This window comes from Balaenoptera musculus, chromosome 2 (assembly GCF_009873245.2).
Source record: "Balaenoptera musculus isolate JJ_BM4_2016_0621 chromosome 2, mBalMus1.pri.v3, whole genome shotgun sequence".
NCBI lineage: Eukaryota > Metazoa > Chordata > Mammalia > Artiodactyla > Balaenopteridae > Balaenoptera > Balaenoptera musculus.
In genome coordinates, this window is record NC_045786.1 from 50,538,494 (window position 1) to 50,563,386 (window position 24,893).

The 24,893-nt window shown below is 36.6% G+C and overlaps 1 protein-coding gene across 11 annotated transcripts in view; it reads left to right on the forward strand.

Annotated features, from left to right (window-relative positions):
- MEF2A (myocyte enhancer factor 2A) overlaps positions 1–24,893 on the forward strand; it is a 165,865-nt gene that overhangs the window by 88,134 nt on the left and 52,838 nt on the right. The gene's annotated exons all lie outside the window — the stretch shown is intronic.

Here is a 24,893-nt window from a genome sequence, read left to right on the forward strand (position 1 = left end):
CCCACAACTTTAAACACTAATGAAATGGAAGGAAATGATGTAAATATTATTTCTATTTTGTTAATAGTGCTTTGGTTGTGGGGGGGAGGATTGCCTCATTATTTTTTTTAATCTGTTGCCCTTTGGTATCTCTCATAGTTCTACCAACCTAATTAAGTGAAAATAAAGAAAAAGAGTTTTTTAGAATGATTTCAATCTATTCAGAAAGTGTTTTAAGACAAAACCTTCAAAAAGGAGAACCAATATACTTTCCCCTTCAACTATTTTCTGTTGCAAAAATCTTATAAAAGATAACTTTCTATGTATATTTCTAATTGCATTTTTAATTAGCATTCTTATTTACTTTATCTTTTTTGTTTATACTTCGAGGTTTTGTTTTATTTTTGTTCGAAACGGATTTTTTTTTCGCTGCTTGAAAAAACATATATGTTTACTTAGTTTTGTAATATTAGAAAACTGTTTCAATAAATTAGAGATTTCCTTGGTTAAAGTACTGAAATCATGGGAAATGATGCAGACCGAGCCATAAAAGAAGAAATGAAGTCCAAATTTAGATTTTATTTGAGAAATTGAAATTAAGATAGAGAAATATACTTTATTTTATTGTGTAGGAATCTGATTTATTTGCCTCCACAGATTATGTTATAGTTCTGAAAATGCATTTTAAATTTCCCCTATATTTTTCTGCCTTAACCATTCCTTTTTAGACAGTAATTGATTGATTGATACTGCAAAAAAAAAATTCTGCTACTTTTATTAGAAAAGTACTTATTTTTTAGCAATTAATTGTTTGAAATGAAAAGTAAAAGTGTAGTATAATTAGAGCTACGATTCCTCTGTTGCTTGATTTTCCCACCATTTTATTTGAGTGGCTCACTCCAGTGTTTATGAAGCTTTTGGTCTTGCTTTTGTTGATCATTTCAGTTAAACTACATGGTTACATCTTTAGCCAAACCCCTTAGCGCAGCTGTGTTTTAATCAATTGTAAGTTATTTTATATCATTTAGCTTTTATGGTATATCTTATCACTTATGTGCCATATAAACTGCTTAGTAGACTCTTCCCTGGTTATGTATCATAATGCATTTTGAATCGTAATTTTGTAAATTAGGGGATCTTGGTTTGGGTAAGCTTCATAAAGAGACTTTGTAACGGGCTTTCCTTGAAATAGAAGGTATCCCTGGTGTTTAGTTTACAATGACATCTTATTTTAAAAACCTCTGTGTCTTATCAAAAGCTCCACTGCCTTAAGTCAAACAAAAAAGTAGAGTTGACTTTAATAGTGTCAACAAAGAGATATTGGAGCTAGTTTCATTATAGAAGGCAATCACCTCCTTAACCCTAACTACTCTGCTCTTTCATTGCAGCAGTTGTTGTTCTTGGCCCCCGGAAGTTGAGGGTACTTCGCACAGCCTAAAGTTTACTTCCTTAGAGAATATGAAGAATATAGTGTGATTTAATCCTCACAGAATTTTCAGACTACCTCAGTCTTCATCTCTGTTGTGGTCAGCAGTCAAAGTGTAAGAGAGTAAATCCCAAACATTTTTTAGCACTCTCCTATATTATAGTTTGCTTTAGTATGAAGCAAATTGCCATCAATTGCCATTTTGATGTTTTATTTTTTTAATTGAATTTCTTAGATATAAATGAACATGAACCTTACCAATAGCTCTTTTTGAAGTTCTGAATTATATAAATACAAGACACATTATGTAAATACAAGACAGAAAACATTGGATTATAAGGGATTTAATTTGTTGTGGTAGGATAAAATTATAAGGCTTAATTCACCTTTCTTGTATGTTAATGTCTTACTGAGTTAATCTTCATTATAAGACAGTAGTGGTTACCCTTGTAAGATGGTCTTTATTCCACATGTAAAGGTGATGCAACTACATCCTCACTAGTAGTGCATACATACCTGAGTTCTTTTTATCAGTTGTGGTGATGGCTTTATGCTAATGCAGCTACCAAGATTGTTGTGAACCAAACTAAATTAACAGGATAAGAGTAATGACAAATACTTGTATAAAGCTTCCTATGGGCCACTTTTTAAGTGCTTTACAAATATCTTATTTAAGGATATTTTTAGAATATCATTTTAAGTATTTTTTCCTTTTACGTATAGTTTCCTTTCAAACAGTTGTAGTAATTGGAAGCAAACTTGTTGATGTGTATTTGTTCATTTGACAAAAATATTTGAGGGATTTCTGTGTGCCAGGGACTCTGCAAAGTGATATTATTTAGAGATTTCTAATTCAAGCCACGAGACTTTTTTTTTTTCTCCTACCTACAGTTATGTAAAACATTGAGATACGCTTTTACCAATGGAAGATTTTATATTAAACCTCTAACAAATTGGTTCCGAACTCTTGGGCCATCTCATGATGTACTCATTCGCTGAGTACATCAGCAATAAATGGAGGCATGAACAACTATAAGTGATCTACTTTAGAGTGTTTCCTTAATGCAATATGACCAACAGTGAAACTAACTGAAAATTTCACGAACAACTTTCATAAGGCCTCTAACCTGAATTCACCCATTTCCTGTTGCATATATGTTAGTCTTTAAAATTAGCAGGATTTTGCTTTCCCCCAGAACTAAAATACTCTTTGACAGAACCTTGAATATATTAAAATGGAGTCTTCTGTAGATGTATCAGTATTTCTATTCTACTGGATCCTACACACAGGCCCTTTTGGGATGTACTGTGGAGAGAAGAGGGATGGGTGCCCTGTACTGTTAACCACATCTGCATAGTCCATGGCATAAGGATGCACATGTTTTTGCCTGTGGAATTAGATCTAATATGTTTTCTGGGAGCACTATAGAATAAATATAATATAGTAAAAGTAAAAGTAGCTGGTATTTGAATATTGTGATAATAAACAGAGGAATACATGATGCTCACATTTATCCACAGGTATTTTTAACACATCTACAGAGTGGTGTTTTCTGTCTTTGCTTTTCCTTGTTTCATATTATTTATATTTTAAAACTAGTCTCTTAAAATTTTAATAAGTTTTAACATTTTAATCATAGTTGATAAGAATTTTTTCTGTATAGCTTTTTTTTTTAATCAACAGCATTTACATATTTTAAATTGCATTTAGGTATTTTAAATTAAGGTCTGCAATGTCTTGGATGTATATATCTCCTGTGTTGAGAAAGCTAAATACATGAAAATGGAAATTTACACATTGGTAAATTAGGAGATTGTCATTGGGGTAAACTTTGTAAGAGACTTAATAACTGGATTTCTTTGAAAGGGGAGTATCACTGCTGCAGTTAAAATGACATTTCATTTGAAAATGTTTGTGTACTGCTTTTCAGGAATATATTCGTTTCATTGTATCTTTTTATATTGGTAAGCATTGACACAAAGAAAGGTGGCAGATTTTTGTTTGGTCCTACAAAAGGTAGTAATTTAATTGAAATGTACAATGAAAATGTTATAAGCCCCAAATCTTCTTTTCAGTAAATTGATTTTAAAACTTGTGAACTGTATTATGCAATTTTATAAGAACATTAGATATGTCCTGGAGTATTAGAAACTAGAAATGAAAATCACCAATCTAATTAGTTGCCATTATTCATTCACTTTGAATTTATACTGAATAAAAGCCTAGAACCAATACAAGGGTTCTGCATCAAAATAAAAATTATGCTAAAGACATGAAGTGAGGATGTTAGCAGCCGCTACACAATATATGCCTGAGATTACTTTTGTATTTACTTTTCTTTCACTTTGCAATAATATTTGAAATATTAAATATTTCTGCTCATAATATATTTAAATTAGCATTATATATTTAAAATAGTGACTTGGTGGCATTGGACATTCAGTAAATAGCTTGTGTGGTGATTCAGATCATTGTGCTGTCATTTAAGGATGTAAATACAGGGGCCATGGCCAGTTATCTCTCTTATTAATACCTTGTGAACTGTTCCCAAATAGAGGTATTTTCTTCACCACAGGAATACTACAGTACTTAAATTATTATTATTTTTTCACTTGCATTATCTCATTTGATCTTCATATCCAAGTTAAGCTTTTTCAGAAGCAGAAATTGAGACTAGGGTTAAATGACTTGCCCAGAGTCATGTAGCAATTTAGTGGGAAAACTGGGATTAGAACCTAAGTCTTTAACATTATCCCCTCCCTTTGTTCCCCAGTTTACTGAATCCATTGGAGCTCTGGGACATTTCACCATAAATAGATAAGATTTTATACATACACCAGTAATGTATAACATATAGCAAACATGAATAAGTTTTCCTCAATAATGAACAGAAAATTAGCGAAGTAATTGCAACAAGAATAATATACAACATTTATCAAGTACTTATTATGATCTGGTACTCTTCCCAGGGCTTTTATTTATATTATCTTATTATATTATTGAATCCTTCTAATTATCCCCATTTTGTAGTTGAGGAAATTGAGGCACAGTGATAAATGAAGTAAGATGATAATTTGCGTTCTAAAGGAAGAGAAAATCTGCTTTTTTGAGTCTTAATAGTTCTTCCCTGCTTTCAAATTACAAAGGAATTTGGAAATAATATCTCAAAGGAAGATAGGGAATCAATATAAGATGCATCTATCAATTACTAAATAAAAACAGCTGGTAGTAAAAGTGATCATGCCAGGAGTACATTATTTAAAATCAGTAGTTCTCAAAGTGTGGTGCCTTGACCAGCAGCATCAGGATCACCAGAGAACTTGTTAGAAATCTAAGTTCTTGGGCCCCACCTCAGACCTACAGAATCAGAAACTTCTGAGATGAGGCCTAAGCAATCTTGTATTAACTTGAAGTAACTTGTCCCAAGTGCAGTGAGACTAAAAGCTTCAAGTTAACATGCAATCTCTTGGCAGTGGTTATCCAGCTTTTAAAATATTTTTATCCCTAAGACTATCCTCTGAAATAATTTCAAGCAGTGAGCAAGCACAAATTGTAACTTTTAAGACCTTCTAAAGAACAATTCAAAGTAGTATGCTGATTTGGTGTGAATTGCAAACTAGGGAACACATTTTTTTTTTTTTTTTTCTAAAGATGGACTCCAGTGGACATCATTAGCTTTTTTTTTTTTTTAAAGAAATTCACGTTCTTTTATTTATTTATTTATTTATGACTGTGTTGAGTCTTCGTTTCTGTGCGAGGGCCTTCTCTAGTTGCGGCAAGTGGGGACCACTCTTCATCGCGGTGCGCGGGCCTCTCACCATCGCGGCCTCTCTTGTTGCGGAGCACAGGCTCCAGACGCGCAGGCTCAGTAATTGTGGCTCACGGGCCCAGTTGCTCCGTGGCATGTGGGATCTTCCCAGACCAGGGCTCGAACCCCGTGTCCCCTGCATTGGCAGGCAGACTCTCAACCACTGCGCCACCAGGGAAGCCCCTAGGGAACACATTTTTAATGGGTGACCTTTCATTCAATTCTATATGGTTATACGTGCTTCTTTGAGTGTATTTAGTGGGTCTGGTGGGGATGGGTGGGGAGATGGACTCCAGTTCCTCAGCTGAGCAAAAAAGAAAGATAAATGACTTTTGTCTCCTGAGATCATCTAGTTACAGAATTTGGAGGCATGATTATGTTTAGGTTTTCTGACAGTATTATTATGTCCTCAGAGAGCCTTTTTGAGCCAATCAGTTTTTTTCTCCCCATGTTACAGATGAGGAATGGAACAGACAGGGAGTGTTTAAGAGGCTTGCCTAATGTTTTACAGGGCTGCAGTGGAGCGGCAGGGAAAGGGAAAAAATAATGAAACATCTGAAGACAAGACAAAGCTTTCCTCCACCTGCAGCCCCCTGCCCTGCTCTTTTATTCCTAACAGAGCCTGAAGCAGCAGGATGGTGATTCACAGGGTGAGGCACGCAATCCTCATGGCCCTCCTCCTCTTCCCACATGTCCTACACCATCACCTCACACAGCAATCACCGTAGCTCTTACAATTTCAGTTTTACTCTTTTCATTTTGCTATGTATTTGGATATTATTATTTATCATACAATTATTGGTTTTCATTTATGTGCTTTTTATAAGGAACTATGCATCTCTGCGTGTGATTTTTATTTTCTTGAGGTCAGGTTTTTCTCCATCAGAGATTGATGTTGCTGATATATAAACAGGAGTTCATGGGTGAAAAGGGTGAGATATATATATATATATATATATATCACTTTATAATATAGCTCACATTTCTGTAATGCATTTCTTGTGATTATTGATGAATACTTTTGTATCCTTTTTATGTCCCTATGTGTCATGGATTGAATGTTTTTGTACTTACGATGAGATAAATTGTTCTTTTTTTCTCGGGAAGTTCTTGGATACATTGACCAAATTTTTGACCAGTGAGAAAAGGAGGGTACAGAGGATTGGGAGAGTGGTCAGAGAAAACTTCCTCTAGAGGTGACACCATCACCTGAGTCCTTTAAAGGATAGGGTTGGAGAGAGAAAAAGGGTTAGAAGAAAGGTGTTGTAGGTCAGGGGGGACAGCTTATGTGGAAAGTAGGAAATGAGGTATAACATACTTATTTTATGGAATTAAAATCAGCTATGAATAGCTGTAGTGTAGTGTGAAGAGTGGAGAGTGGAAACAGCTAAAACCTGAGAAGTAAACCAGATTCCGAAGAGACGTATAATACCCTTGACTTTCTCCTGAAGGTTTGGGTGCCTATTGAAAGAGCCTAATAGAATAGCTGCCTGCGGTTTTACTGACTCTCTTGCACTTCCCAAGCTGTAAATTCTGTTAGAATTGCATTGTAATTTTTTTGAAAGGGGCTGAAGAGTAGTGAAGAGAAAAGGGTAAAAGTATTGAATGTAATGCATTATTTCTTCATTTTTTAATTTATTGAACTGATATCATGTATGAGGCATTGTACTGGACACTGGGAATATGGTGGTGACTGGCCATATTTCTTCTGTTTTTCTAATAGGATTATGTGTGGCTATTTTATTATCTTACTTCAGAAGTCCCTTTGTTGGATACACTTCAGTATGGATTCAAGGCACTTAGAATCTGAAGATTTTGATGTTTACCACCAAATATTAACCATTCAGCATATAAATATTATATTACTATTAGAGCTAGAAGCTCATTTAGAGCAAAAGCTGTAGAGTACTCACCGTATTTAACAATGTTATGGGTATGCCTGAAAAGTGAGATATATCTATAGTCTAAGTTGTATTTCAGTTCTCTTATATAAAGGTAGCTAAGGCAGACATGCAGTATACATGCAGTATGCATATACATGCAGTGTACATATAGAAAAAAATAAACCAATATTCACATCATACACAAAATTTCTGTGGAATAGAGAGTTTGCATAGGGGAGTAATAAAGGTAAGGAAGAAACAGATTGGGTATAGTTGATGGAATGCCTTGAATACCAGGCTGTGACATTTGCTATTTGTCCTATAGGCATTGGGCAGCCGTTAGAAGTGTTTAAAAGTTTAGGAAGTCAAATAGTTGTTGTAAGAATACTCATCTGGCAGCAGATAATTAACATTTTAAAAGAAGTTTATACTTTTAAAAATAGACTGTTACCTCACCTCTTAATTATGGTAGCTTTTTAGTAATGTTGAGATTTGTATGATGAAGAATGCTATTCCACTTGGTTTGAATGGGGAAGAGGGATTAAAGTGGGGATTTAGGCTGTGTTCTAAAGTGTGTAATGTATTCACACATGACACTTTTTCTTAATTGAGCTATAAAAATTTTGAGTACATCATTTGCAGAAAAGGAAATGTTTAGAATTTGACCGTAATGTGAATATGGTCGAATATTATTTTATAAATAATCTGTACAATGTGATCTCCTTTAATACAGCAATTTAAAGTATTTTTACTTAAAATCACTTCATTATTATTTATCATGCAAAAATGACAGAATGACCAAAATTATTGTGAAAAGGAGTTTGTGTTATGAAAAGATTTGGAAACCTTGATCTAGTTCTGTACTTTATTTAATTGATAAGGAAGCTGGGGTCCAAACAAAGTAAAGAACTTGTCCAAGATCATACCAGTACATAATGACAAAACCAAGACTTAAATAATGTTCTCTTGAAAGTCTTGGGTCTATCTCAGCGGTCCCCAACCTTTTTGGCACCAGGGACCAGTTTTGTGGAAGACAGTTTTTCCACGGAGGCAGGTGTGGGGGATGGCTCAGGCGGTAATGCGAGCAATAGGGAGCAGCAGATGAAGCTTCACTCTCTTGCCTGCTGCTTACCTCCTGCTGTGCAGCCTGGTTCCTAACAGGCCGTGGACTGGGTTGGGGAACGCTGGATCTCTTTGAAATACTGTAGATCCTTTAAGGCAAAGACTTTGAGAAAGAGCATTAGTATCCTTCCTGGTGGATTCCCACAGATCCAGCACATGGCTTAATAGTGACCTATAAAACTGAGCTAAAAGCAGTGTTACTCACTTCAGTGTTAATTCATTTATGATACTATTAAAAATCCATCAAATGTTACCCAAAGCTAATAAGGACAAAATCATAAAGTATCTTTAAGTGGAAATAAAGCTCAAGAATGAACAGGATGTGATTGTCTTCGCTCTGTAACACTGGAGACGATGCCTTTATTTCAGCATCTCCCCATCTTCCACATCTCCTCCCAGTATATATAACTTCCAACTTTTAGACAAGTAAACAGACTTTAAAAGAAAAAAGTACAAGTGCTTCTGGTGTAGTGCAGTTTATGCATTCCTGAAAATTTTTACAGACTGCAAAACCTATGCAACTTTGTGTTCTGAGCACCAACATAAACTAAAACTAATTAGTAATTGAGAAGATAGTTTGAACTGCTCAGTGAGGCACCTTAGTGTAGCTAGTGACTACAAGAGTTGGTATGATAAATTCACCAAATTAATTACTTGAATAGAAATGCTGGCAACACTTTAATTAGGATGGAGATAGTGGGTTTTAGGACAGTACAGATGGCAACGTAGCAATGAGCCATGGGGGGAAGGAGGGGGTTAGCATTAAAGTGGGCATGGGAACCTGCAACAAGGCTGGGAGTACTCCTCTGAAGCTCTCGTTTAAAATTTTCTTATAATACAGATAAATGTTCCTGCTGTCAGGAGGACATTCTCCTTTCCTCCTGAAGGTTGTGATGCTGTTCCCTCTTTCCTGGCTCCCCTTTCCTAGGAAAAATCACCAATGAACCAAAATGACTTCTTTATTATACTGACATCATTCTCTGTTTATCAGTTTCATATGAGCTAATTTGCATTCCAAAACATGTTTTATAGTAGAGCAGACTACTGTTTAATCATAGAAGGGTTTTTTCTTCCCCTCCTTCCTTCCTTCCTTCCTTCCTTCCTCCCTCCCTCCCTCCCTCCCTTCTGAGATAGTGTTTGTCAGCTTATGTTCATCTGAATAAACGGCTGCTATGTAAAAGAAAATTATTCAGAGATGGGAAGTTGTATTATCTTTCTAGTTTCCTTTGCAATATAAAGAAAGTTTTCATAGATTCTATTGGCTTTTGTTTCATATAGTTCTGTTCATTGTAAACTTTTTTTTTTTTAACATCTTTATTGGAGTATAATTGCTTTACAATGTTGTGTTAGTTTCTGCTGTATAACAAGGTGAACCAACTGTACGCATACGTATATCCCCTCCCTGTTGCGTCTCCCTCCCACCCTCCTTATCCCACCCCTCTAAGTGGTCCCAAAGCACCGAGCTGATCTCCCTGTGCTATGCAGCTGTGCCCCGCTAGCTATCTATTTTACATTTGGTAGTGTATATATATCAGTGTTACTCTCTCACTTTGTCCCAGCTTACCCTTCCCCCTCTCCGTGTCCTCAAGTTCATTCTCTACATCTATGTCTTTATTCCTCTCCTGCCCCTAGATTCATCAGAACCATTTTTTTTTTAGATTCCATATATCTGTGTTAGCATACAGTATTTGTTTTTCTCTTTCTGACTTACTCTATATGACAGACTCTAGGTCCATCCACCTCACTACAAATAACTCAATTTCATTTCTTTTTATGGCTGAGTAATATTCCTTGTATAGATGTGCCACATCTTCTTTATCCATTCATCTGTCAATGGACAGTTAGGTTGCTTCCATGTCCTGGCTGTTGTAAATAGTGCTGCAGTGAACATTGTGGTACATGACTCTTTTTGAATTACAGTTTTCTCAGGGTATATTCCCAGTTGGTAATCTTAATATACCTGGATATAGGACTCAATAGGTACAAATTCCGATGTGATGATTATTCATAATGATAGTAATAAACATTTCCAAAGTTTTTAGTAAGCTGCATGAAGTACTTTCACACTACTTGGTATTTTTATAAATCATTGCCTCAGGTATCTTTCATTATGTGAAATTGAATGCTCAGTGAGGCAACTTTGTGTTGCTAGTGGCTACCACAGTGGGTATTATAGACATACCTGAGATTAACATTAACATTTTTTGTTCTTTTTATTGAGATATAATTCACAGACCATAAAATTCACCATTTTAAATTACACAGTGATTTTTAGAACATTCACAAGTTTGTACAACCATGAACGCTAATTCCAGAATATTTTCATCAATCCACAAAGAAACTTGGTATCCATTAGCATTCATTTCCCAGTTCCCCTACCACCCCCCACCATGGTGGCAGCCACTAATCTACTTTTTGTATCTATGGATTTGCCTGTTCTGAATATTTCGTATAAATGGAGTTATATAATATGTGGTCTTTTGTAACTGGTTTCTTTGATTTAGCATAATGTTTTCAAGGTTCATCCATATTGTGGCATGTATTAGTACTTCATTCCATGGTTAAATAATATTTCATTGTATAGATATACCACATTTTGCTTATCCATTCATCAGTTAGGAACATTGGGTTGTTTCACTTCTTGACTGTTGTGAAAATGTTACTGTGAAACTTGTGTACAAGTTTTTGTATGGACATATTTTCATTTCTCTTGGGTATCTCACCATGAGTGGAATTTGCTGGTAGCTCTTTGTTTCTTTTGGGGGAAGTTGATGGTGGAACTCTGGAAAATGTGGAATTCTTTTCAACATTTAACTTTAAAAAAAAACAAAAAAAATCGTCAAAAAACAACTTTACGGATGTCATTAAAAAACACTTGGCTCATCTTTTCCTAAAATTGTTGACTTTTTAAATTTCAGTAACGTTGGGCCAGATTATCTGGACCAATTCTTCAACTGAAGACAACTAAAAACGCTTGATGAGTTGTACAAAAACTTTGTCTTAGCATCAAAGAGCTGTTAAGGAATATGCCAGGCCAAAATCTAAGAAAATGTTAGAACCTAAAAGGTAAAGAAGTGTTTAAAGCTCTGGCTACCCTGAATCATTTGCCCATCTGGATAAAACAGTTAAAAAACTAAGCTTCAGGTTTCGGTAGATTCAGAGGCAAGAGGACAGTTATTACTTCTAGGTTTCTGAGGCTAATAGATTGCTTCCCACATCAAGCTGGGACCTCAGGAAGAGGGAAGCTCACTGCCTTTTCCCTACTTGCAAAGGACTGCCAGGAGAATTCTTTTGTGCTGACCAGATAGGGCAAAGAGGAGAAAAAGAAAAGAAAGAAAGAGAACCTATTTCTGAGAGGTTGTAAAATAAGTACCAGCATTGTGCAGAATCACAAGCCAAAGGAATATAACACAAGAAGTCTGAGAAAAGTAGTGCCCCAGTTACCTCGATAAAGCAAATATATATCCTTTTTGAATAAATGCACCTTATTGTAGGCATCAAAAATCTTCAAATAACCTTTCAAGGCCATTGAGCATCTATCATACAGAGATGACCAAGCATAAAAGAAAACAAGGCACAATAAGCAAAATGCAGCAAGAAATAGCAGAAACTGATACCTAAATATTTCAGATACTGCTATTATTATACATAGATTATAAGCAATTTCACTTACTATGTTTTAATTTTTTAAAAGCTTGCAAATGTCTGTATGAAACAAGAAATTATAAAACAAGTGATATAGCAGACTTGAAAAGAATGAAATACTTCTGGAAATGAAAAAAATATAATGGCCAAAATTAAAATCTTAGTAGACACATTGCAAATATATTTGACATAGCTGAAGAGGAAATTTGTGAACTGAAAGAAGAAATTATCTATAATGCAACACAAAGAGATGAAAAGGTGGAAAATACCAAGAGGTTGAGAGAAAAGGAGGATTGTTTAGAAATTCTAGCCTAAATTTAACTGGCATTCCTGGAGGGAAGAGAATGGGGCAGAGGCAATATTTGAAAAGATAATGACAGCATTTTCCAGGATTAATGAGAGTCTATAGTCCTCAGATTTAAGAAGCCCATCAAATCCCAGGCAGAGTTAAAAACGCTTTTAATCTCTACATAGACATATTACAATGAAACTGCAGAAAACAAATGACAGAGAAAATTTTAAACACATTATCTTCAAAGGAGTGCTGACTGATTCTAAACAACAGCAAATGAAATCTGTAGTCGGTGAAATGATATCCTAAATGTGCTGGGAAAAAAGGAGTTGGAATCCAAGTTAGAATTATATGTCCAGAGAAAATATCTTCAGAAATGAGGGCAAAACACCAGTGTATCAGCTTTGCAACTAAAGCACCTCAGAGTTTTGAAGAAAGGGTCAAAACCAAGTCAAGTCAGACTGCTGTGGTAAGAAAGCAGTCTTCATGCAAAGATCATATGACCTCTACAAGCTTCATGTGGACAGTGACCCATGTCTGGTTTTTTTTTTTTTTAACCTCTTTATTGGAGTATAATTGCTTTACAATGCTGTGTTAGTTTTTGCTGTATAACAAAGTGAATCAGCTATATGTATGCATATATCCCCATATCTCCTCCCTCTTGCGCCTCCCGCCTACTCTCCCTATCCCGCCCCTCTAGGTGGTCACAAAACATGGAGCTGACATCCCTGTGCCATGCAGCTGCTTCCCATAGCTATCTGTTTTACATTTGTTAGTGTATATATGTCAGTGCTACTCTCTCACTTCATCCCAGCTTACCCTTACCCCTCCACGTGTCCTCAAGTCCATTCTCTACGTCTGTGTCTTTATTCCTCTCCTGCCCCAAGATTCATCAGAACCATTTTTTTTAGATTCCATATATATGTGTTAGCATACGGTATTTGTTTTTCTCCTTCTGACTTCACTCTGTATAAGAGACTCTGGGTCCATTCACCTCACTACAAATAACTCAATTTCGTTTCATTCTATGGCTGAGTAATATTCCATTGTATATATGTGCCACATCTTCTTTATCCATTCATCTGTCATTGGACACTTAGGTGGGTACCATGTCCTGGCTATTGTAAATAGTGCTACAGTGAACATTGTGGTACATGTCTCTTTTTGAATTATGGTTTTCTCGGGGTATATGCCCAGTAGTGGTATTGCTGGGTAATATAGTAGTTCTACTTTTAGTTTTTTAAGGAACCTCCATACTGTTCTCCATAGTGGCTGTATCAACTTACATTCACACCATCAGTGTAAGAGGGTTCCCTTTTCTCCACACCCTCTCCAGCCTTTATTGTTCATAGATTTTTTGGTGATGGCCATTCTGACCGGTGTTGAGGTGATACCTCATTGTGGTTTTGATTTTCATTTCTCTAATGATTAGTGATGTTGACCATCCTTTTCATGTGTTTGGCAATCTGTATATCTTCTTTGGAGAAACGTCTATTTATGTCTTCTGCCCATTTTTGGATTGGGTTGGGTTTTTTTTTTTATATTGAGCTGCATGAGCTGCTTGTATATTTTGGAGATTAATCCTTTGTCAGTTGCTTCGTTTGCAAATATTTGCTCCCATTCTGAGGTTGTCATTTCGTCTTGTTTATGGTTTCCTTTGCTGTGCAAAAGCTTTTAAGTTTCATTAGGTCCCATTTGTTTGTTTTTATTTCCATTTCTCTAGGAGGTGGGTCAAAAAGGATCTTCCTGTGATTTATGTCATAGAGTGCTCTACCTATGTTTTCCTCTAAGAGTTTTATAGTGTCTGGCCTTACATTAGGTCTTTAATCCATTTTGAGTTTGTTTTTGTGTATGGTATTAGGAAGTGTTCTAATTTCATTCTTTTACAAGTAGCTATCCAGTTTTCTCAGCACCACTTATTGAAGAGGCTGTCTTTTCTCCATTGCATATTCTTGCCTCCTTTATCAAAGATAAGATGACCATATGTGCATGGGTTTATCTCTGGGCTTTCTATCCTGTTCCATTGATCTATATTTCTGTTTTTGTGCCAGTACCATATTGTCTTGATTACTATAATAGCTTTGTAGTATAGTCTGAAGTCCGGGAGCCTGATTCCTCCAGCTCCATTTTTCTTTCTGAAGATTGCTTTGACTATTCACGGTCTTTTGTGTTTCCATACAAATTGTGAAATTTTTTGTTCTAGTTCTGAGAAAAATGCCATTGGTGGTTTGATAGGGGTTGCACTGAATCTCTAGATTGCTTTGGGTAGTATAGTCATTTTCACACTGTTGATTCTTCCAATCCAAGAACATGGTATCTCTCTCCATCTGTTTGTATCATCATTAATTTCTTTCATCAGTGTCTTATAGTTTTCTGCATACAGGCCTTTTGTCTCCTTAGGTAGGTTTATTCCTAGGTATTTTATTCTTTTTGTTGCACTGGTAAATGGGAGTGTTTCCTTAGTTTGTCTTTCAGATTTTTCATCATTAGTGTATAGGAATGCAAGAGATTTCTGTGCATTAATTTTGTATCCTGCTACTTTACCTAATTCATTGATTAGCTCTAGTAGTTTTCTGGTAGCATCTTTAGGATTCTCTATGTATAGTATCATGTCATCTGCAAACAGTGACAGCTTTACTTCTTCTTTTCCGATTTGGATTCCTTTTATTTCTTTTTCTTCTCTGATTGCTGTGGCGAAAACTTCCAAAACTATGTTGAATAATAGTGGTGAGAGTGGGCAACCTTGTCTTGTTCCTGATCTTAGAAGAAATGCTTTCAGTTTTTCACCATTGAGAACGATGTTGGCTGTGGGTTTGTCATATATGGCCTTTATTATGTTGAGGTAGGTTCCCTCTATGCCTACTTTCTGGAGAGTTTTTATCATAAATGGGTGTTGAATTTTGTGGAAAGCTTTTCCTGCATCTGTTGAGATTATCATATGGTTTTTCCTTCAATTTGTTAATATGGTGTATCACACTGATTTGTGTATATCGAAGAATCCTTGCATTCCTGGGATAAACCCGACTTGATCATGGTGTATGGTCCTTTTAATGTGCTGTTGGATTCTGTTTGCTAGTATTTTGTTGCGTATTATTGCATCTATGGTCATCAGTGATATTGGCCTGTAGTTTTCTTTTTTTGTGACATCTTTGTTTTTGGTATCAGGGTGATGGTGCCTCGTAGAATGAGTTTCGGAACGTTCCTCCCTCTGTCCTATTTTGGAAGAGTTTGAGAAGGATAGGTGTTAGCTCTTCTCTAAATGTTTGATAGCTCTTCTCTAAATGTTTGATAGGATTCACCTGTGCCGCCATCTGGTCCTGGCCTTTTCTTTGTTGGAAGATTTTTAATCACAGTTTCAATTTCAGTGCTTGTGATTGGTCTGTTCATATTTTCTGTTTCTTCCTGTTTCAGTCTTGGAAGGTTGTGCTTTTCTAAGAATTTGTCCATTTCTTCCAGGTTCTCCATTTTATTGGCGTATAGTTGCTTGTAGTAATCTCTCATGATCCTTTGTATTTCTACAGTGTCAGTTGTTACTTCTCCTTTTTCGTTTCTATTTCTATTGATTTGAGTCTTCTCCCTTTTTTTCTTGATGAGTCCGGCTAATAGTTTATCAATTTTGTTTATCTTCTCAAATAACCAGCTTTTAGTTTTATGGATCTTTGCTATTGTTTCCTTCATTTCTTTTTCATTTATTTCTGATCTGATCTTTATGATTTCTTTCCTTCTCCTAACTTTGGGGGTTTTTTGTTCTTCTTTCTCTAATTACTTTAGGTGTAAGGTTAGGTTGTTTATTTGAGATTTTTCTTGTTTCTTGAGGTAGAATTGTATTGCTGTAAGCTTCCCTCCTAGAACCGCTTTCGCTGCATCCCATAGGTTTTGGGTCATAGTGTTTTCATCGTCATTTGTTTGTAGGTATTTTTTGATTTCCTCTTTGATTTCTTCAGTGATCTCTTGGTTATTTAGTAGCATATTGTTTAACCTCCATGTGTTTGTATTTTTTACAGTTTTTTTCCCTGTAATTGATATCTAGTCTCATAGCATTGTGGTCAGAAAAGATACTTGTTATGATTTCAATTTTCTTAAATTTACCGAGGCTTGATTTGTGACCCAAGATATGATCTAGCCTGGAGAATGTTCCATGAGCACTTGAGAAGAAAGTGTATTCTGTTGTTTTTGGATGGGATGTCCTATAAATATAAATATCACTTAAGTCCATCTTGTCTAATGTGTCATTTAAAGCTTGTGTTTCCTTATTTATTTTCTGTTTGGATCATCTGTCCATTGGTGAAAGTGGGGTGTTAAAGTCCCCTACTATGATTGTTTTACTGTCAATTTCCCCTCTTATGGCTGTTAGCATTTGCCTTATGTATTGAGGTGCTCCTATGCTGGGTGCATAAATATTTACCATTGTTATATCTTCTTCTTGGATTGATCCCTTGATCATTATGTAGTGTCCTTCTTTGTCTCTTGTAATAGTCTTTATTTTAAAGTCTATTTTGTCTGATATGAGAATTGCTACTCCAGCTTTCTTTTGATTTCCATTTGCATGGAATTTATTTTTCCATCCCCTCACTTTCAGTCTGTATGTGTCCCTAGGTCTGAAGTGGGTCTCTTGTAGACAGCATATATATGGGTCTTGTTTTTGTATCCATTCAGCCAGTCTATGTCTTTTGGTTGGAGCATTTAATCCATTTACATTTAAGGTAATTATCGATATATATGTTCCTATTACCATTTTCTTAATTGTTTTGGGTTTGTTATTGTAGGTGTTTTCCTTCTCTTGTGTTTCCTGCCTAGAGAAGTTCCTTTAGCATTTGTTGTAAAGGTGGTTTGGTGGTGCTGAATTCTCTTAACTTTCTGCTTGTCTGTAAAGGTTTTAATTTCTCCATCGAATCTGAAAGAGATGCTTGCTAGGTAGAGTAATCTTGGTTGTAGCTTTTTCCCTTTCATCACTTTAAGTATATCATGCCACTGCCTTCTGGCTTGCAGAGTTTCTGCTGAAAGATCAGCTGTTAACCTTATGGGAATTCCCTTGTATGGTATTTGTTGCTTTTCCCTTGCTGGTTTTAATATATTTTCTTTGTATTTAATTTTTGATAGTTTGATTAATATGTGTCTTGGCATGTTTCTCCTTGGATTTATCCTGATGGGATTCTCTGCCCTTCCTGGACTTGATTTACTATTTGCTTTCCCATGTTAGGGAAGTTTTCAACTATAATCTCTTCAAATATTTTCTCAGACCCTTTCTTTTTCTCTTGTTCTTCTGGGACCCCTATAAATCGAATATTGGTGCATTTAATGTGGTCCCAGAGGTCTCAGACTGTCCCCAATTCTTTTCATTCTTTTTTCTTTATTCTGCTCTGCAGTAGTAATTTGCACTATTTTATCTTCCAGGTCACTTATCTGTTCTTCTGCCTCAGATATTCTGCTGTTGATTCCTTCTAGAGAATTTTTAATTTCATTTTTATGCTGTTCATCATTGTTTGTGCTCTTTAGTTCTTCTAGGTCCTTGTTAAATGTTTCCTGTATTTTCTTCATTCTATTTCCAAGAGATTGGATCATCTTTACTATCATTATTCTGAATTCTTTTTCATGTAGACTTCCTGTTTCCTCTTCATTTGTTTGGTCTGGTGGGTGTTTACCTTGCTCCTTCATGTGCTGCATATTTCTCTGTCTTCTCTCTTTGTTTAACTTACTTTGTTTGGGGTCTCCTTTTCACAGGCTGCAGGTTCATAGTTCCCGTTGTTTTTGGTGTCTGCCTCCAGTGGTGAGGTTGGTTCAGTGGCTTGTGAAGGCTTCCTGGTGGAGGGGACTGGTGCCTGTTTTCTGGTGGGTGGGGCTGGATCTTGTCTTTCTGGTGGGCAGGGCTGCATCCGGTGGTGTGTTTCAGGGTGTCTGTGAAGTTAGTATGATTTTACGCAGCCTCTCTGCTAATGGGTAGTGTTGTGTTCCTGTCTTGCTAGTTGTTTGGCATGGGGCGCCCAGTACTGGATCTTGCTCGCCATTGGGTGGAGCTGGGTCTTAGTGTTGAGACGGAGATCTCTGGGAGAGCTCTCAGCGATTGATATTATGTGTGGCTGGGAGGTGTCTGGTGGTCCAGTGTCCTGGATTTGGCTCTCCCATCTTGGAGGTTCAGGCCTGACACTCAGCCAGAGCACTAGGACCCTGTTAGCTACACGCCTCAGAAGAAAAGGAAGAAGAAAAAGGAAAGAAAAAGTAAAATTTTAAAAAATATAGAAAAAATAAAAATAATAAAATAAAAAAATAAATTTTAAAACATTAAAAAAAAGAAGAGAGCAACTAAACCAGTAAACAAATCCACCAATGATAACAAGCGCTAAAAACTAAACTACGATAAACATAAAAATCAGAAACAAATCAGCCGCGGACCACAAACCCCAAGTCTACAGTTGCTCCCAAAGTCCACCGCCTCAATTTTGGGAACATTCGTTGTCTATTCAGGTATTCCACAGATGTGGGCTTCATCAAGTTGATTGTGGGGATTTAATCCGCTGCTCCTGAGGCTGCTCGGAGAAATTTCCCTTTCTCTTCTTTGTTTGCACAGCTCCCAGGGTTCACCTTTGGTTGTGGCCCTGCCTCTGCATGTAGGTTGCCCTCAGGCGTCTCTTCCCGGCCCAGACAGGAGGGGTTAAAACAGCGGCTGATTAGGCTTCTCTTGCTCTCTCAGGCTGGGGAGAGGGAGGGGTACAGTAGTTATAATTGGAATGCGGGGCAATCCTGCGGCAGCGTTAGAAGCCAACGTGCCATTGCAACAGCCTGAGCCGCGCCATGTATTCTCCGAGGGACGTTGTACCTGGATCTCGGGACCCTGGCAGTGGCGGGCTGCACAGGCTCACGGGGGGTGGGGGTGGGTGTGGGTAATGACCTGTGCTTGCACACTGGATTCTTGGTGGCAGCGGCAGCAGCATTAGCATTTCATGCCCATCTCTGTGGTCTGAGCTGATAGCCGCAGCTCGCGTCCATCTCTGGAGCTCACTTAAGTGGTGCTCTGCCTTTTCTGGGCACACGGGGAAGGAATCTTCTCTCCTCGTGCATCCTGAAACAATGGTCTCTTGCCTCTTCAGCAGGTCCAGACTTTTTCCCTGACTCCCTCCTGACTAGTTGTGGCGCACTAGCCCCCTTCAGGCTGTCTTCACACAGCCAACCCGAGTCCAATCCCTGGGGTCTGACCTCAGAAGCCCCAGCCTCAGCTCCCAGCCCCCACCCGCCCCAGCAGGTGAGCAGACACGCATCTCAGGCTGGTGAGTGCTGGTCGGCACAGATCCTTTGTGCGGGAATCTCTCCACTTTGCCCTCTGTACCCCTGTTGCTGTGCTCTCCTCCGTGGCTCCTAAGCTTCCCCCCTGCCCACCCCGTCTCCACCAGTGAAGAGGCTTCCTAGTGTGTGGAAACTTTTCCTCCTTCACAGCTCCCTCCCAGAGGTGCAGGTCTTGTCCCTATTCTTTTGTCTCTGCTTTTTCTTTTTTCTTTTGCCCTACCCAGGTACGTGGGGACTTTTTTTGCCCTTTGGGAAGTCTGAGGTCTTCTGCCAGTATTCAGGAGGTGTTCTGTAGGAGTTGTTCCACATGTAGATGTATTTTTAATGTATTTGTGGGGAGGAAGGTATCTCCACATCTTACTCCTCTTCCATCTTGAAGGTCCCACTCTAATTCCCGTGTCTGTTTTATCAGTGAATATCAGAACCTAGTAGAGTGCTGTCAGTAATTTTTGTTGGATTAAAGGGGAAAAAAAAGGATAAAGGTAAATGAAGTCATTTGTATAGTTTAAGTGCGCACACACACACACACACACATGGATAGTGAAGAACCAAGAGCCAGGGCTTTGAAGATATACTTTCCTGACTTCACAGTACACCAAGAGCCAACTCTGTCAAAGTGTTCATTTATATGTGGAGTTCTGCAACAGAGTTACATTATTCCTGTGGGTAAAATGAGACTGTTGGGCTGTATCTAGCTCCCTGAAGACAAGGGCCCCAAAACTGTTTGTTTTGGGTGGTGTTGGGGAGAAGTATCATTACCACTTGCTGACACCTTTGCCATCAAACTTGGGTATATACTGGGTAAGACCTTAAAATTCAAAGAAACCATAGGTTGAACATCACACACTTCTAACTGAGATAGATATGGATAAGGTCATAGAAGAACTGGGGAAGGAGTCTGAAAGCAGTGCCTACAACCACATGCACAAGAAATGTGCTCTTTCCAGTGGCTGAAGTGGTTCCTGATCACAGTCCTCTATGCAGTCTCCCTTTTGTTTGTTGACTGATGAATGCAGTCTGAACTAACACAGTGTAGTGGAAAGAGCACTAGACTGGACATCAGAAGACTTTTATTCTAGTCCCAGTACTGCCACTTAATAGCTGTGTGATGTGGTGGGGTTGGGGGGTGAGAACTTGGGTCTCTCCTAAATTTAATCTTCTCTATAAAGGTAGGAGGTGAACTAGATGATCACAAAGGTAACATTTAGTTTTCTATTCAACAGCTATTTTAATATAATTTTTTGAGCACATATAATCTCAAGATTCCGTTGTGCCTCAAAATTTTGACTCAGTGGACAAATTTTGAGAAAAATATAGTTTAACAAAATGGAATCACGAAAGATATAGAAAATCTGAGTAGTCTTATTGTCAAGTTTACCACAGAGAAACTCCAAATCCAGATGGCTTTGTTAAGAAGTACTAGCAGAATTTTAAGAAATAACGCCAATATTTCACAAACTCTTCCAGAGAATAGAAAAAGAGGGAACTCTCTTTATATGAAGCTAGTCTAATCTTTATAGCAAAACAACAAGGAGAGTTCTAAAAAGAAGAATCAGAAGTCAGTCTCACTGAATGTAAGTGCAAAACTCCTAAACATAATATTAGTTGACTTTTTTGAGTTCACAAATTTTTTTTTATCAGAGACATTTTTATTTTCACATTGAGTCATTTTCTTCATTGCTTGGGCACGCATCTAGACTATCAGCCTGCCTTGCATTGGAGTGGTCATGTGACTGAGTTGGCCAATGGAACGTTAATAGAAGTGATTCATGCTACTTCCAGGCCTGATCTGTAAAATACCTTCCACATGATCATCGTACTCTCTCTTCTCTGTTTGTCAGCCAGCTGCAGAGAATCCAGATGGGAACTCTTGAGATCTCATGTGGAACCGAAAGATAAATGACTGGGGTCTGAATAGTTTCACTTAAGGCTCTCTGAGATAAGAAACATCCTCATTAGCCTTTGTGTGAATAAGAAACTTTCATTGTGTTAGGCCACAGAGACTTGTGTTTGTTAAAGCATCTAACATCACTTATGCTAACTCATACAGAAATTAAATCCAGCAATATATAAAAGCCATACACATTATGACTAAGTTGGATTTATCCCAGGAATGCAGGGTTGACTTAACAGAGTATCCTAATATCATGGACTGGAAGTCTCAATGTTGTATATGTCAGTGCTACGTGAATAATCCATATAGAGTCAAGTAAATGCCAGTGAAAATTCCAAGGAATTAATTTTTTTAATAATTCAAAAACTGATTCTGAACTATATAGGGAAATTCAAGGGGAAAAGACACTCTGAAGAACAGCACGATGAGAAGCTTTGCATTACAATATATTGCGACTAATTTTATAGCTACAGTAATGAAGATACTGTGGCATTGGCACGAATGCCAAACATATCAATGAAGTAATAGCTCAGAAACCATGCACATATATAGATAATTGTGGTATCACAAATCAAAGGGGGAAAGAACAAACTCTTGAAGCAGTGTTGCTGGGACAGTTGGATACAGATATATGGGAAAACTGTGAAAGTGAACCTACCTCATATCTTACACAAAATCTACCTCCAGGAAGATTATACACCTAAATGTGAAAGGCAAAATTATAACACTTTTAGAATATAATATAGGAGAATATCTTCATGATTTTGAGGTAGGGGAGGATTTCTTATACAAGACATAAACATTACTACCATAAAGGATAACTGTAAGGGGACAAAAGTATAAATTTGGTTTTATTAAAGTTAAGAACCTGTTTTCATCCAAAGACAAGTGTTAAACATGCCACAGAATAGGGAAGGATTTTTACAATACGTAAAATTAACAAAGGATTTATGTTGATTACAAATAAAAGAATGACTCTAAAGTAATAAGAAAAAGACAACTCAGTAGAAAAATTGGCAAAGTACTAGAACACTTGGCACTTCACAAAAGAGAAAATCTGAATGACCAATAGTTATGAAATAAGGGATTGCAAGTTAAATCCTCATTGCAGGTAGAAGTATACATTGATACAACTACTTTAAAAAAGAGTTTTGCATTATCTAGTTACAAACTAACGATTCTGCTCCTAAGAATGTACCCTAGAGAAATGTGTGCAGATATGCAGTAGACTATGCAGAAATGTGCGTTTCGCCATTTTCATGATAGCCAAAATATTGAAGCAACTCCAATGTCTATCTGTAATAGAATGGATAGTTTTTTTCCCATATAATACAATATTTAATAAAAATGTATAAACTGTAACTATATGCAACCCTATGGATATAATAAACATAAAGTGTAATGAAGGAGGCCAGACAAAATAATACATTGCATATATTACATTCACATGATATTTAAAAATAAGCAAAGCTAAATTATAGTTTTAGGGATATGTATATGGTAAACCTATAGAGAAAGTACAGATAGTTGACATCACAGATTTAGGATGGTATTACCTATAGAAGAGAGAGGGGAGGGTTATGTGATTGAGGGAGATATATAGGGTTCTGGTTTATTTTTTGACCTGATTAGAATTACTATTGTTCACTTTATAATTGTTGAATTTTATATAAATTTTGATGCACCTTTCTTTATGTATGTCCAGTTTTAAAAATTAAATGTTTTTGTGTGTTTTTAAAGTGTCTAGGAAGAATAAGAAGTGTATTTCAAAATTGGAAAGTTATTAAAAATGTGGAAAAGGAGAACTTTTCATTAAAAAAAGTTCTAAAGTCCAGTTTAAGTTCCTTGGAACTGAAGACATATTATTCCTTTATTTTACAAGCACTCATTTATTCCTTATAAGCTAGAGCAGACAAATTATCCATTCAGCCGGTGTTTATGGAGCTGCTTAGCTGCTTCACAGAAATGAGATAGGTGGGTGGTGATACTGTAGATTGGTTCAGTTGATGAGGTCATCGTGCATTTTAAAACTATGCGTATATACCTTTTGAGTACTTTCAATTCCCTAGTTTCACTTCTAAGTGCTATGATTATTATTAGTTTGGAATGGAATTTGACAGTTGTCATTATAAAATTGAGCATATGTTAAAGTATATTTCAGTTCTTGATTGATGTTAAAAATGCAGTCTGACACGGGCCCCGGTAAACACTCAGGCAGTATAGACTCCTGAATCCAAAATTCAGTATCATATCTCAAGATTCCAGAAAATGCCAGTCCTCTGGGATTTTTATCAGTTCTTATTTCACATTCCACGTGATTTAAATATTTATTTAAACATATTTACAATGAAAAATACCCTGAATACTAGATTTCTTCACTCTGTAAACAAACACCAAAGAGTATAGTGTGTGTATATGTATTAGTGCATATATATTTATTGATATATATATATATATATACACACGTGTGTGTATATATAATTTCCATGGAGAATAAATGTGTCTAAAATTTTAAATGTTATTTTTTGCTGATGACAGAATATAAGCTGAAAGAAATCTATTTAAAATTAGCTGCCTCTGCCTAATTTATAATCCATATTGAAATATGTTTGTTTTTTAAGTTTATTGTGTAAAAAAAAAACAGAAAAAAAACCTGGCTATACTTAGAAAAAAGTCTAAACAACATTGTTCTTGCCTTCTCAAGTTTCTTTTCCCTATCTCCTTTCTACTTTTCCCTTATTCTTTCTATCTCCAGTTTCACCAACAGATTTAGTAATGTAGACTAGAAAATGAGAGGCAAATGTTCAGGGCCTGCTAAGCAGTGTTTTTATATATACCCAGAATTCCAGAATTCTAAAAGTGTTTCCTTGAACTTGAAAGATAAGGTTGCTAAAACTTTATAAGTAGAACAGTAGAACACATGACTTTAAAGATCGTTGTTTGAGTCAGTTTTCTCCAGGTTAGGGATCTTTTCTGGACACTAGGTTGTGGAGGCATTAGCCAGACTTGTTTGGGGACTTAGATGATTTAGACAGATAAGGAGACTTAACTCATGACTCAAAGAATTGTGACAGTTTTTTTTTTTATCAAGGTTCTTTGATTATAAGGAATAGAAATTCAGTTAAAGTAGCTCAAACCAAAGGGGGACTTACTGAAAGAATACAGGCAGATTGCACCCAAGGCAGGAAGCAATACCTGCCTCCTTAAGGCCTGAAATCAGGAACTCCATCTCAAGATCTACATGGTCCCTCATCTCTGCCACCATGGCTAGTTTGCAAGATGACTCTCCGGAAGGCACAACTGATGGTCTTCATGTAAAAATTGATGTTCTGGGTTCTTATCCAATTACCCATTTTTGTAACCAGAACATAATTCCCAAATTTAAAAAAACTTCAATTATGATACTGTCTTACTCATACTTTCTCAGTAGGAGAGGACATTTGGTGAGCTGTGGACACTTATCTCAGTGCTAACATAAGTTTTTATTTTTTTAAACTGGGTTGATCTCTATAGATGACATGGAGTTTCCCTTAATTAAGAAAAGTAAGGCTTTTGGTTTTTAGAT